General features: G+C 49.3%; 2 non-coding genes across 2 annotated transcripts; both read right to left on the bottom strand.

The window, feature by feature from the left end:
- Positions 1 to 418: 418 nt before the first annotated feature.
- On the bottom strand, positions 419 to 492 carry TRNAT-CGU. The gene has a single exon. It is a non-coding gene; the product is annotated as a tRNA-Thr (tRNA).
- Positions 493 to 8,704: 8,212 nt separating this feature from the next.
- Positions 8,705 to 8,776, bottom strand: TRNAA-AGC. Its single transcript has one exon. It is a non-coding gene; the product is annotated as a tRNA-Ala (tRNA).
- Between the last annotated feature and the right edge of the window lie 4,366 nt (positions 8,777 to 13,142).

Raw genomic sequence — 13,142 nt, 5'->3', positions numbered from 1 at the left:
ATATATATAAAGACTTTATTTATTATTTATTTGACAGCGATAACAAGTAGGCAGAGAGAGAGGAAGGGAAGCAGGCTCGCCACCGAGCAGAGCCCGATGTGAGGCTCGATCCCAGGACCCCGGGACCACGACCCGAGTGGGAGGCAGAGGCTTTAACCCACTGAGCCACCCAGGTGCCCCCAGCAGAATATACTTTTAAATGGCTTGAATTAAAATTTTCCGTTTTATTTTAGAAATTCTGTCTACGACGGATCTTGAACACCCAAGTAGCTCAATCCACAGCAAAAACCTGCAAGTCACGTGGAGAGGCAGAGTCATGGCGAATGCAGGTGTCTGGAGAGGCTGCAGGGATCGACACTGAGATGGAAGCTGGTTTCGGACTAAAAAATGCGAATTGCCAGAACAAAACGACCTGGAAAGGCCCCGCTGGGAGTCGAACCCAGGATCTCCTGTTTACGAGACAGGCGCTTTAGCCAACTAAGCCACGGAGCCAGCCGCGCACACAGCGCAGGTGCTTTTCTGATCACTGTGTCCTCGATTAGGCGCACGGCCGCGCCGCCCCCGTGCGCATCCGCGCGAGCCCCTAGGCGTGGGCAGCCCGGCCGGAGCCGAAGGCGCGCGGAGGGGGCGCGGGAGCCTGAGGTCGGCGTGCACGGCAGGACGCATGCGTGCGCTCTCCGCCCCGGGCACCGCCTGCGCCCCCCGCGGAACGGGAAAGGGAGGAGCGGTGCTCGGGCGTTGTGCGCAGGCCCGGGCTTCTGCCGGGGACACCGCGCAGCTCTGGGACGCGCGCGCTGGCGGCGGCAACGGGCCGCTCTAGCGAAGGCTGTCCTTCCAGCTTTCCCCCAGGACGGCGCTTCGGGCTGCTGCAGGAGCGCGCACCTGTGCCCTGAATCCAAAGCCAACCCCAGCGCCCCAGACTCCTAGCGCCTTCCAGAAGGCTTGGCCTGAGGACGCAGCGGCGATAGCCGCAGAAGGCGGCTCGCTCCGGGGTCACTGACCCGCCCGGTGCTTCGGCCTCCAGGTCCTGGTCACCCCCTGGGACCAGGACCACGGTGCACAGGTGGACGCACGGCTCGCGGCGGCGGCCGAGCAGATGCCTCGCTCTCCACTTAGTGTTGCTGTTTGCACAGGCTGCTCTCCCGCATTCCTCCCGGGGAGCCTCAACTTGGAGAGCTACATACAATCACCTGACTGTCCAGTCCCTACACGAAGCATTCATTCTTCAGTGATCGCACCCTGGGTTTCCGCCTTTGATTAGGACAAGGGCCTCACCGTCTACCGGGCTCCCATCGCCCAGAGAAATTTGGTGCTGACACTAGCAAAGCCAGAAGCAGCTCTGGGATGCCGAGACCTTGGAATCGCTGTCTTTTTAACTCCTTCCTGAGCCAAGGGTTCTGGCGCTGCTGTTTTCCGTCCACCCAGAATGCCTTGCAGTGAGGAGAAACTTAGTTTCTTGCAAACCAGGATGGCCACTTTTAAAAATTTAATTTATGTTAGCAAACTTCTGTGACTAGGGACTAGGGAGACATTACTACTCCATTTTCTGTGTATTTACCGAGTGTGAAAACAGCACGCCCAAACCATAGTGAACCAGGGATCATGGCGTTACTGAATTCTAACTGGCCACACCGTTTAAGGTAAAGACTGAGTAAGTTTCCATCACAGAAGTGCAGCTGAGGAGCCAACATGTGCAGTGAACCGCTGCCCAACATGAGCCGCAGCCTGGAGAGCCTACTGTGTGTCAGAGCTAACAGTTTGAGGCATACAACTAGGTTCAAGACGGCCACAGATGACAGAAACAAATGTTCATACAGTTTTTAAGTAGGGTGCCCGGTGGCTGTTTAACCGCTGCCTTCTGCTCAGGTCATGATGGCAAAGCCCTGTGATCAAGCCCCCATTGGGTTCCCTGCTCAGCAGAGAACCTGCTCTTCCCTATCCCTCTGCCTGCTGCTCTGCCTACTTACGCACGCGCTGTCAAATAAATAAATAAAATCTAAAAAAAAAAATAAAAGAAATACAAGACAATAGATGAGCAGTTAATATGGGCTGGTAATACAGACTGGTAATACAGCCCATAGTACAGTACTCTGTACTGTGTCCATAGCTCAGTACATTTGGGGGGCATTTCCCTTTATTAGAGTTTTTCTAGCAAAATGTCATATATTATAAATTATACAAGTAGCACTTGAAAACATCTTTAATACTTTCAAGTTAGTTCCAGTTATTTAACCAAAACAGGAATCTGTGCCAAGCTGTAATGAAATAAATCTGACCATGGCCCAAGAATCTGACCATGGCCCAAGAGTAGGAAGGTGTGGAAGGTGCTCTAAAAAAAGGCAGAGCCCATGGAACCCATTCCAGTGAGGACCTGCCAGAAACAGACTTGCCGGAAAGGAATGTGTAAGGAGCTGAAACAGCGAATAACCTGGGGGGGGGGGTGGAATCTGATCTAAAACTGCTTGATTAACATGAGACCAAAATAGTGAAAGGAGAGGCCTGAGTGTGGATACAGGAACGCGATTTTTCACAACTGACCCTCAGTGAACGCTTCCTCTGTTGAGAATAAGGCGAGTCAACATACTAGAGCTGACAGGTGTTATCAGTTGAATTCTGTCCTCCCAAACATTTGTATGTTGACGGCCTGACCCCTGGGATAAGTAGTTTAAGATCGAGTCATCCTGGAGCAGGGGGGCCGGGGGGGGGGGGGGGGCCTCGAGCAGAGGGAACATCCTGCCTAGCCTCGACCCGGGTCTGTAGTCTCCAGAACTGTGAGATAACACACTCCCGTTCCTGATGCCTTGTAGTTTGCCCTATTTGGTTATGACCATCCTAGCCATCAGCCTCTGAAGAAGTAAGTTTTTCCCCCCTACATTTTGCCCCAAACGTAACCGAAATAAATTTATTTTAAAAGGGAACTAGTGAACAGAGGGTGATGGGAGGAACGTGTGAAAGGTTTCTATGCCCTAGGTAAAAAGCTGAACAAAAACTAAAGTTCAAAGGCGAAAGAATAGGAAAGTAGGAAAGTGACGGAAGAAGGAAGAAAGGGAGGGAGGGCGGGAGAAAGCACAGGTGCAGGTCTCATCAGCCATCCGGTCCGGCGCTCCTGGAAACCGGAGGCCGGGAGAGCGTGGGAATAAACAGGGCCACTGAGAACGGAAATACTGACACACATATGGGAGGAAGACGGCTACAGCCTGGGAAGGAAAAATTACGAACGGGGTAGCGTGGAAGCCGGAAGGCAGGAGAATCAAACAGGAAGAACGGGGTGAGGGGCCATCACTGGGGGAGTTAAAGCAAAGGCTGAGCCAGGAGCACACAGCGGCCCGAGCCTCGGGGGGCTGAAGACGGGGAGGTGAGAGAATGGGGCAAGCGGGTGAGTGAGACGGAGACTGAGGCGGCAGTTACTTCTGCACTGGGGGCTGAGGGCGGCCGCGGGTGGGGGGGTGGGGGGCACGCTGCAGAGGGATGCAGCCCGGGCTGGTGCGGCTGGTGGCCTCAGGGACTGAGTGCGCTCAGTTATTGGGTCAGTACACACAGACTTCTAGTACAGGAAGGCCGTGACAGATTTCTCCCCCCCCCCATTTCTATTTACTGACAAATGCTAGCCTCTTATAAACTTTGGTCCTACTTCATGGGAGAATCTTATAATTCTGACCTTATTTTTTCCAGATTTAAGACGAGTGACTTTATGAAAACAGAAATCGGATGATTTACACTTAGAGTGGGTTTCCCATCAATACCACTAGAAACTAAGAGAGCAACAACAGACAAATGATGGAATAATATGATTACAGTGCTGAGGGAAGATAACTCTGAGATTAAAATTCTTTATCCAGCTAAATTATTCAAGAATAAGGATTAAATAAAGACCTTTAAAATGTGTTATTAACTAAGATCTTAGTTGAGATCAATGTGAAGTAATTAATTCGAGGGAAAAGGGAATTGAGCAAGTAGTAGTGAGATGTGAAAAGCAGTGGTGAACTAAATAGACAGGAAGTTTGTAGCTAGACTTTTTTTATTTTTTTTAGGTTATTTATTTATTTATTTGACAGAGATCACAAGTAGGCAGGCATGCAAGCACAGAGAGAGAGGAGGAAGCAGGCTCCCCACTGAGCAGAGAGCCCGATGTGGGGCTCAATCCCAGGATCCTGGGGGCCATGACCTGAGCTGAAGGCAAAGGCTTTAACCCACTGAGCCACCCAGATGCCCCTGTAGCTAGACTTTTTTAAAGATTTTATTTGACAGAGAGAGAGAGAGAGAGACAATGGGAGAGGGAACACAAGCAGGGGGAGAGGGAGAGGGAGAAGCAGACTCCCACTGAGCTGGGAGCCCTGTGTGGTGCAGGATCCCAAGACCCTGGGATCATGACCTAAGTGGAAGGCAGAGGAGTCACCCAGCTGCCCAGCACTTAAAAAGAAGCATTTATTTGCATTATAAAACTAAGTAACATTTGGATGGCTTTAGGAAGAACAAGGTATCTCTGTGAGAGCTGGGTTGCACCCTGACCTACAAAACTATAAGATAATAAATTTGTGGTGTGTTAAGATTAAAGCAAAACAAAAAAGAACAAGGTAGAACCAAACTGTTAGCAACAATGTCCGGGAAATTGGTAGGACAATACTCATAGCTACAAGATTTTCAAGTCCTTGCATGGCTCAAGAAGAGAAGTGTATGATGTATCTCTTGCGAGTGAGCCCCAGGGAGACACCAGCACTCACCAGGCTGAGGACCAACCGAGGGGCCACTCTGTGTCTACAGGCACCTTCAGGTGGTAGAGCATAGCGCAATTCAAGACTAAGAAGCAACCATCACTTAGCAAACTAATGAGCCACAGTGTAAATACAGAAGGTGACAATCAGTAGAAACTTGGATAAAGGATATAAAGACTCCGCTCCCAGAAGAAGAAACATAAAAGGCCAACAAATATGTGAAGTATGCTGAACCTCACCAGTAATCTGACAAATGCAGATTTGAAGAATACTTTTACCTTCATCTACTGGCAAAACATTTCAAGTTCAACAATGCCAAGGATTGGTAGAGTGCGGCAGACACAATCATTGGTTTCTAGGAATACAAATTTTGCACCAGCAGTACGGAGACCATTTTGGCAATATCTAGAAAAGCCGGAGATAGCCTCACTTTAAGATTCAACAATCCCGCTTCCAGATAAAGGATTTAGCAACTCCTCACAAACTGTCCAAGGAGCCACGTACAGTGATGTCCTTTGTGGCACTGCTGGGGAAGCAAATATTGGACATATATGTTCTTCAACAGGTTACCTACATAACAATTAAAGTTTATCTGTGTCTCCTTCTGTCACAGGGAATGTGTGTGAAGTAGAAAACAGTGAACAAAAAAACGTAATAAATACGGGCTGTGGGACAGAGAAATAGTGCAAATTTTTATAGATATACACACATGTGGTAAAAAATTAAAATGCACACTAGAAGGGTACGCATTGAGAGAGGAAGAGAAATGAAAACTGAGGGGTAAATTATTTTCTTAGAAAGATTTGGATAATGGGTTGGATAATGGGTTTATGAGGTCTGTTGTATTCTCTGTATTTATAGTTTAAATATCTCATCATGAAGTTTAATTTTAATAAAAGAAAGTGTTTAGCATAAACGCTCACATTATCACAGTAAAAAAATAATGCAGAAGTAAAGCAAGAGTCCAGGGCACTTGCAAAACTCCAAGTATGAGCCCATTTGCCCCACATACCGTCGAGTCTCACCCACTCATCAGACATTGCCAGAATTTCTCAACTTTCAAAGCTCTGAATTAAATGCCTGAGGGAAATCACAAAGGGAAGAGAAACAGTGTTTGTCCTTAAGTGGCTAAAATGTTAACGGACAAAGCAAAATGCATCTACAGGTAATGATACTGGAAATTTCCCTAGAACACGTTCTGTTCCTTCTTAAAGTGATTCTTACATCTTCGTAAATGCAGGGATCGTTGCTTCTCTAGAGAACCGGCAGTTTTTGTTGGATGAAAATTTACACAAGAGAATTGCAGGATCTAAGAACAAAGTGTGACAGTTAAATGTAACGTGTCAACTCGGCTAGCTCTCTGCCCAGTCTTTTGGTCAAAAACCAGTCTAGTTGTTGCTGCAAATGTATTTTGATTAGACGTGATTAACATTTAAATCAGTTGACTTTGTGTGAAGCAGTCGACCCTCCATAACGCGGGGAGGTTTCATCCCATCAGCGGAAAGCCTTAAGAGAATATCCAAGTTCCCCCAAGGAAGAAGAAATCCTGCTTCCAGATTACCTCTGGATCAAGACTACAACACCACCCCTTGCCAGACTTGGCAGCCTGCCCTACACATTTCAGACTGTTGTGTGAGCCAATTTCTTAAAATAGATCTCTCCCTTTCTCTATCTGTGTCTCTTTCAACACAGACACACACACACACATACACTCCCTCTCTCTCTCTCTCCTGGTGTGTTTCTCTAGAGAACCCTGACTAGCTCACAAAGTGAACCGATGTTCAGTTGCTGAGAGAAAAACACCCGCTGTAACCCCCAGGAGACCAGCACAAACGGAGGGCTCAGGGAACTCCTAGACCCCTAACCCTTCCGCAGTTCTCAACATCATTCTCTCCTCATCAGGCCCCTATATGACCTACAGAACTTAGGAACTTCGCTGATTCAATAATCCAGCAACACAGGTTGAAGCTACAGCTGGTAGCTTCACAATGTTCCTTTACTGTGGTCACAGAAAGCCTGAGGCTTCCCTCGATGCTTTGAGCAGACCATTAATATACTTAGGAACATTTTTTCCATTAACACATTCAATGCATAAAGTATAACCATCCCTCTTGTTTCTCACTCACCTTTCACACTGCTGTAGGGGAGAGCACCTCAGTCCCCAGAGTCTTCCCCTCAGTAGGCTGTTCATTTCAGGCGACCAGAGGTGGCAACTTCCTTCAAGTTTCAGAGATTTTCACCAAGTACAGTCAGATTTCCTTCCATGCCGATTTGGACTCTCCCAGAGTTGATGCATTTTGCTGAGATCCTAGGGCTTGGAATGGACTCTGGTCATAGGTAAATGTCTTTGTGAGAGGTGTGATTGGCTTTTTCTGATTGGATCTGTCCTCTCTTTGTACCTGAAGACCCAATACAGAAAGAAGAGACATTTTAGCATTGTATGCTATCTACATACCTGGACATATTTTATTGTAAATCACCAAGACATCAGTGGTCACAATTTCAAATTAAACAGTATGAGGATGGCCCCATACTACAATATAGGTCTACTATGTCTCATTCTCCTTGAAGTGAAAAGAATAAGGTGTATATTTTCACAGAATAACCTAGGTTGACCTCTAATTTTCTCTAGCTAGAAGGCTTTGTGGAAACTACTAAATGCAGCCAAACTCAGTATCGGCTCAGAGAAGTTTCACTGTTGCTAAATAAAAGAAGTCTTTAGCCTTTTCTTCAAGGCTAGGGAAATCGTGATCAGCAAGAATTTCCCCCTGATGTCAGCTCTCTGCTTACTTCTATGTTCTTAGAAAATAGCCTCTTTTCTTTCTACCTTTGCTCCTCATAATATTCTTTGGGCAGAAAAAAATACAGAAAATGAGATCTGGCTTTATCAAATGAAAATAGCCATCTCTTGAAATATTATTAAAAACACTATTAATTTTCTATCAGGGAGCCAAAATCACATGATACATTAAAATAAGCCCTCCCTGATGAAGACTTAGCCCCAAGTTACCCGTATCAACTCCCCTTTTCTAGGAGGGGTTTCCGTAGTGTAGTGGTTATCACGTTCGCCTAACAACTCCCCTTTTCTAGGTGATAATTTTATTTCAGGAAATCTGTAAGTTTAGGTCAGAGTCTCTCAGTTCACTGAGTGATACCTCCAAATTTAACTCTGGGGGAGCAGGATTTAGGGTATATCCCTTCTGTCCCAGAAGGCCCTGAATTATTAAACGATCTACCTTCTTCCCAATGACCAGCTGTGCGAACTAGGGATGGGGGGGCGCGAGAAGGGAGGTGGGAGGGAGAGAGGGAGAGGGAGAGGCCTGGGGAGAGAGGGAGCGCGCACTTTGCAAACCAGCTCCCACCGGGAGGCGGAGGGGTAGAGGGAGCCGGGGAGGGGGAGCAAGGGAGGGAGGGAGGGAGGAGCGGGAGGGAGGCGGATGGGGAGGGAGCGAGCGAGTCCACACTTCGCAAACCTCCCCCTGCCTCCCCCGGGAACCCAGCGCCGAGCTCACTCCCGGCCGAGCGCGCCTGCGGCGCTGCACCGGCCGGACCTCGGGGTGAAGGTCACGTTCGGGAAGGGGGAGGGGGCTGGGGGCGCGGGTGATGCACCCAGCGCGTCCGCGGAAGAAACCCTCCTCGCTCGAGCTGAGCCTCAGCCCGGGAAAGCTCGGGCGGGCTCCCAGCCCTGCGCCCCGGCCCGGCAGCTAAGCGAAGACGGGAGCCGGTGCCCAAACCTCCCAGCTCAGGGCTGACGCGGGCGAACGCCAAGTGCGTTCTTCCCGGACGCGGGAGGGACCGAAGCCGCTCGCGATCCGCCCGGTGCGCGAGCACAGGCCGGGGCTGCGGGCGCGCGCAGGGGTCCAGCCGCGAGGCTCTGCGCACGCCCCCGCCGACCGCCAGCGCGCGGGAGCAGGAGGCTGACCTTTCGGAGCCTGCGGGAACCCGCTGCGGCAGCAAGAAAAAAGCGATTTCCCCGCCGGCGAGAAAAGGAATGGAGATGCTGGGGATCGAACCCGGGACCTCATGCATGCTAAGCATGCGCTCTACCACTGAGCTACATCCCCACTGCACAAAACAGGGCTTTTCTAAGCTGCCTTCATGAAATGGAGCCAATTCACCCCCTTCCGCGTCTCAAACGAACCTGTCCCGCTCTCGGTGACGGAGAGCTGGAATTTCCACTCTTCCCCGGGAAGGCGCCCGGACCAACCCGCATCCGCCGGCTCCGGGACGCGGAGAACGCGCCGGGCGGGGATCCCGCCGAGAAACACCAGTCGAGCACTCTTCTCTTTTCCCCCCAAAGGTCTGTGGACCAAAGGAAGGATGCTTCCAGGGAAGAGAAAAACGCGTTCCCAATGACTGTCTTTAACTAAGGAAGACACCAGAGTACCCCGAGTCCGCGCATTCCTGCACCCCGTTCCCGGGCTCCGGACGCCGCCGGGCGCCCTCTGCTAGATAACTGGGAGCCGGGGCAGGGATTGTTACGGAGCAACCTTGCACCGCGAACAGCTGGAGGGCTGAAGGCGAGAGATGCTGGACTGCTGCCTGCGGCCTACTGACCCCCATTTTATGCAAAAATGCCAGCCCAATCCAGAGACTGAATCCTCAGACCCCGCTCCGATGCAAAGAAGGGAGAAACGCGGTACTTCCGAGACGGAGCTGAAACGTCCGCCTCCCCGGTGCCTCACGCGCTGCGGAAGGAGTGGGTCTCCCGCGGTCCCGGCCCCTTCCTCCCCCGGGGGCGCGCCCCGAGAATGCAGGGCCCGGGCCCGGCGACCTGTGAGCCAGTCTGCAAGGATGGAGGGTATGCCAGGGAGAAAGGAGGGGAGCTGAGGCTGACGCTTGCAGGGGCGCCGGCGTGCGTGTGGCTCGGGGCAGCGGCACTGGGGGACCGGGGCGGGGGCGGGAGGAGGAGCCCCGGCCGCGGGCGCCGGCGCGGTCCCAGGGCTCCAGCACACCTCCTCCTGGCACCTGGCCGATGGAGCCTGAAGTGTGGTCCAGCGGCAGGGATGGGGGCCCCACACGGTTTGCGCAAATCGTGAGTTATCTGAAATAATTAGGGCCCAACCCTTTCTGTTGCCCATGATTGCTTCAGTGGCAGGTATGCGACCCTCTGGTGGCTGACACACTAGCCAGCCAGGGTTTTGTCAGCATCAAAAGGGAAACGGGAGAAGAACAGTGACACTGCTTTTCAGCCTTCCAAGTTGATTTGCAAGGAGTATTGGTTCTGATAATAGTCAGGTATCTTGAGAGAAACAGATAACAATTATTTTTGTAAATAATGATTATTTGCCAAAGAACATTTTTTAAAGTTTTGCTGTGAATATTAGTTATCTATTGCTGAGTAGTACTCCAAATTTTAATGGGTTAAGGAAATAAATGTTTATAATCTGGATTGTGTGGGTCAGAACTCCAGAGCAGCTTGGCTGGGTTCTGGCCCCAGGTGTCCTGTGAAGCAGAGCTCAGGTGTCCACAGGGCCTGCGGCCAGGAGGTTTGACTCTGTCTGCAAAACGCTTTCAAGATGTTGGGAGGAGGCCTCAGTCCCTGCTCAGCTAGGACTCCACCCACTGATTTACGCAGGAGGGAACTCCCCAAAGGTGTTAATCAGGAGGGAAGGGTCTCAGCCAGGCTTCTTGAACGCTAGCTAAGACACTGTGTCATCCTTAACTGTGCCTCACTGCTGACCACAGCAACTGGCATAAGTAAATATTGAATCATTTTTTAGAAAGAGTGAAAGAGTGACTGGATATTGTATACATGAATAAACAGAATGTTTTCTGTTAGGAGATTTTAAATGAAAAGGCGACCTACTAACAGCGGGGCGGGGGGAATTTTGCAAATCATCTATCTGGTTAGTTAGCTGATAAGGGATTAATATCCAAAATATATAAAGAACCCATACAATTCAATAGCAAAATTGAACAAATGATCCAATTTAAAAATAGGCAGAGGAACTGAACATTTTCCCAAAGATATACAAATGGCCAAAAGGTATGTGAAAAAGTGTTCAACATTACTCATCATCAGAGAAATAAAATAAAAGCCACAATGAGATCACCCCTCACACCTGTTCCAACGGCTGTCAGCAAAAAGACAAGACTGTGGAGAACAGGGAGCCCTTCTGCATTTGCACAGCCACTAGGGAAAAAAGTACAGAGCTTCCTCAAAAAACACGGAACTACTATGGATCCAGCAATTCTACTTCTGGGGGTCTACTGACGTGGGAAGGATGTTAGGATTCGAAGCCAACGGCCAGGAAAGAATTCTTGAGATGTCTTTATGTAAGAAGGTGGTTTTATTAGACCCCGGGGACAGGACCTGTGGGCTGGAAGAGCTGCGCCGGGTTCATGAGGAGTGGCCCGTCACACAGTTTCAAGTTGGGTCGGGGTCAGGGACAGCACAAACATCCAAGGTTTTATCACCTCTCGATTTCCGTACTTTCATCCTCTGGTAACCACTTTTCTGCTGTTTTTATGAGTTTGACTTTTTGCCCCTCCTTCCCCATGGAAGTGGTACCATGCAGTTTGTCTTTCTCTGACTTACTTCACTTAACATAATGCCCTGAAGGTCCTTGGATGCTGTCACAAATGGCAGCGTCTCCCTCCTTCTAGTGGTGGCAATGATGAGGGAGCAGGAGGCTGGCTGAGGATGGAGCAGGGGCTGGCACCTTGCACCCCCTCTTCACCCACTCCCCTTGGTAACATGTGTGACATTCCTCAGGCACCCCTGACTGCCCTAAAAGAAGAACAAATAGTTAACTTGCAGAGATCACAGTCCTGAAAGGCAGGAGTCTCTCTTGGTTTACAAATGTCCTTGAGATTTACAACAAAGAAGTTGCCTTATCAATAGCCCAATTTCCAAAGACACATAACTCAGTTCCTCAAGCCCTAACATCACCCTCCTCTCCATAAAAAACTGAAGGAGACGGATGTAGAAGGAAAAGTAAATAAAGTTAAATTTCTTTTAAGACCTAAATCTCACTAACAAGGACGTTTGATAGCAGGAATGTAACATTCCACCAGGAGACTCCCAATTGTCTTTATGTTAGTGCCTCATTAGAGGGAAAGTGGCCTTGGCTTGATAGTAACCAGGCCTTCAATATCCTGACAGTCTTCTTTACCCCAATAGCCCTTCTGAACACCCCTTTGTCCTCACCTACCCAACTCCTGTGTATATAACCAGCCACTCCTCACAACCCGGGGCAGCCGCATCTCTGCCTGCCCACGGGTCCTGTCCCCGTGCTCTAATAAACCACCTTTTTGCACCAGAGACGTCTTAAGAATTCTTTCTTTAGCCGTCGGCTCCGAACCTCACCCCACCGAACCTCACCTAGGTTCAAGAACTTCATCAGTAATAGTGCACTGAATACATAGACCACATCTTCTTTATCCATTCATCTCTTGATGGACGCCATGTGTTGCTACTGTGATCAATGCTACAGTGAACGTGGGAGTATGGGTATCTTTGATATCTGCTTTAATTTCCTTTGAGTATTGAAGGGTGGTGGTTCTAGTCACCAAATTCCACTGTGTGTGTGCAGGCAGCTTTCCCACACCAGTAAGCAATGCTCTGTATATCAGCCAAGTGTCCAGTCATTCGGCTGAATTCTGACACTATTTTCTGGAGGCCTAATGAGATCCCATAGATTAAGGGCTCGATCCAGCAAAGAACGGTTTCTCTTCCCACTCACTGTCCCTCCTTCAGACACCAGCACTGTACTTCTCACTGACTGGCTAGAAATCAGAGGTTTCCATGACCCACTCTTCTTGGGTTTGATAAATTTTCTAGAACAGCTCACATTATTCAGAGAAACATTTTACTTACTCAGTTAAAAGGATATAATTCAGAAACAGCCAGATGGCAGAGATGCTCAGGAAAAGGGCATGGCGCTTCTGTGCCCACCAAGTGCACGGCTCACATCAGATATCTACGTGATCGCAGACCCAGAAGCCCTCCAAGTCCTCTTCTCTGAGGTTTTTATGTGGAGAAGTCTCCACGCCTAGGTAATGGCAGGACTGATTAAATCATTGCCCGCTGCCGATTGATTGATCTTCCGGCCCTTCTGTCCCTGAAGGTCAGAGAGGTAAGACGGAGAGCTCCAACCTTTAATCTCAGAGCTGGTCTCCTGGCAACCAGCCTCCCACTCTTGGTGCAACCACTATTAACATAACAAAAGTCACCTTTGTTGCTGTAAGGATGTAGGAAATTCTATAGGCTTTAGGAGCTCGGAGCAGAAAGCAGAATACGTATTTCCTAGTACAAACCACAATATCACAGATATACATGATGTGGGAAACAAAAGCAAGAGAAAAATTAAATTTCCTTAGTACTTAAGCCCATTCACAACTCCTTAAAACAGGCAGAGTGACCTTCCTCCAGAAACTTCACTGCCTGGATGTTGACACTTTGCTAAGGGCAAAAGGCAGTCACCG

The sequence above is a fragment of the Mustela putorius genome, unplaced genomic scaffold (assembly GCF_011764305.1).
Source record: "Mustela putorius furo isolate JIRA1106 unplaced genomic scaffold, ASM1176430v1.1 tig00537295_pilon_pilon_pilon, whole genome shotgun sequence".
NCBI classification, from domain to species: domain Eukaryota; kingdom Metazoa; phylum Chordata; class Mammalia; order Carnivora; family Mustelidae; genus Mustela; species Mustela putorius.
This window is presented reverse-complemented; position numbering and strand designations above follow the sequence as displayed.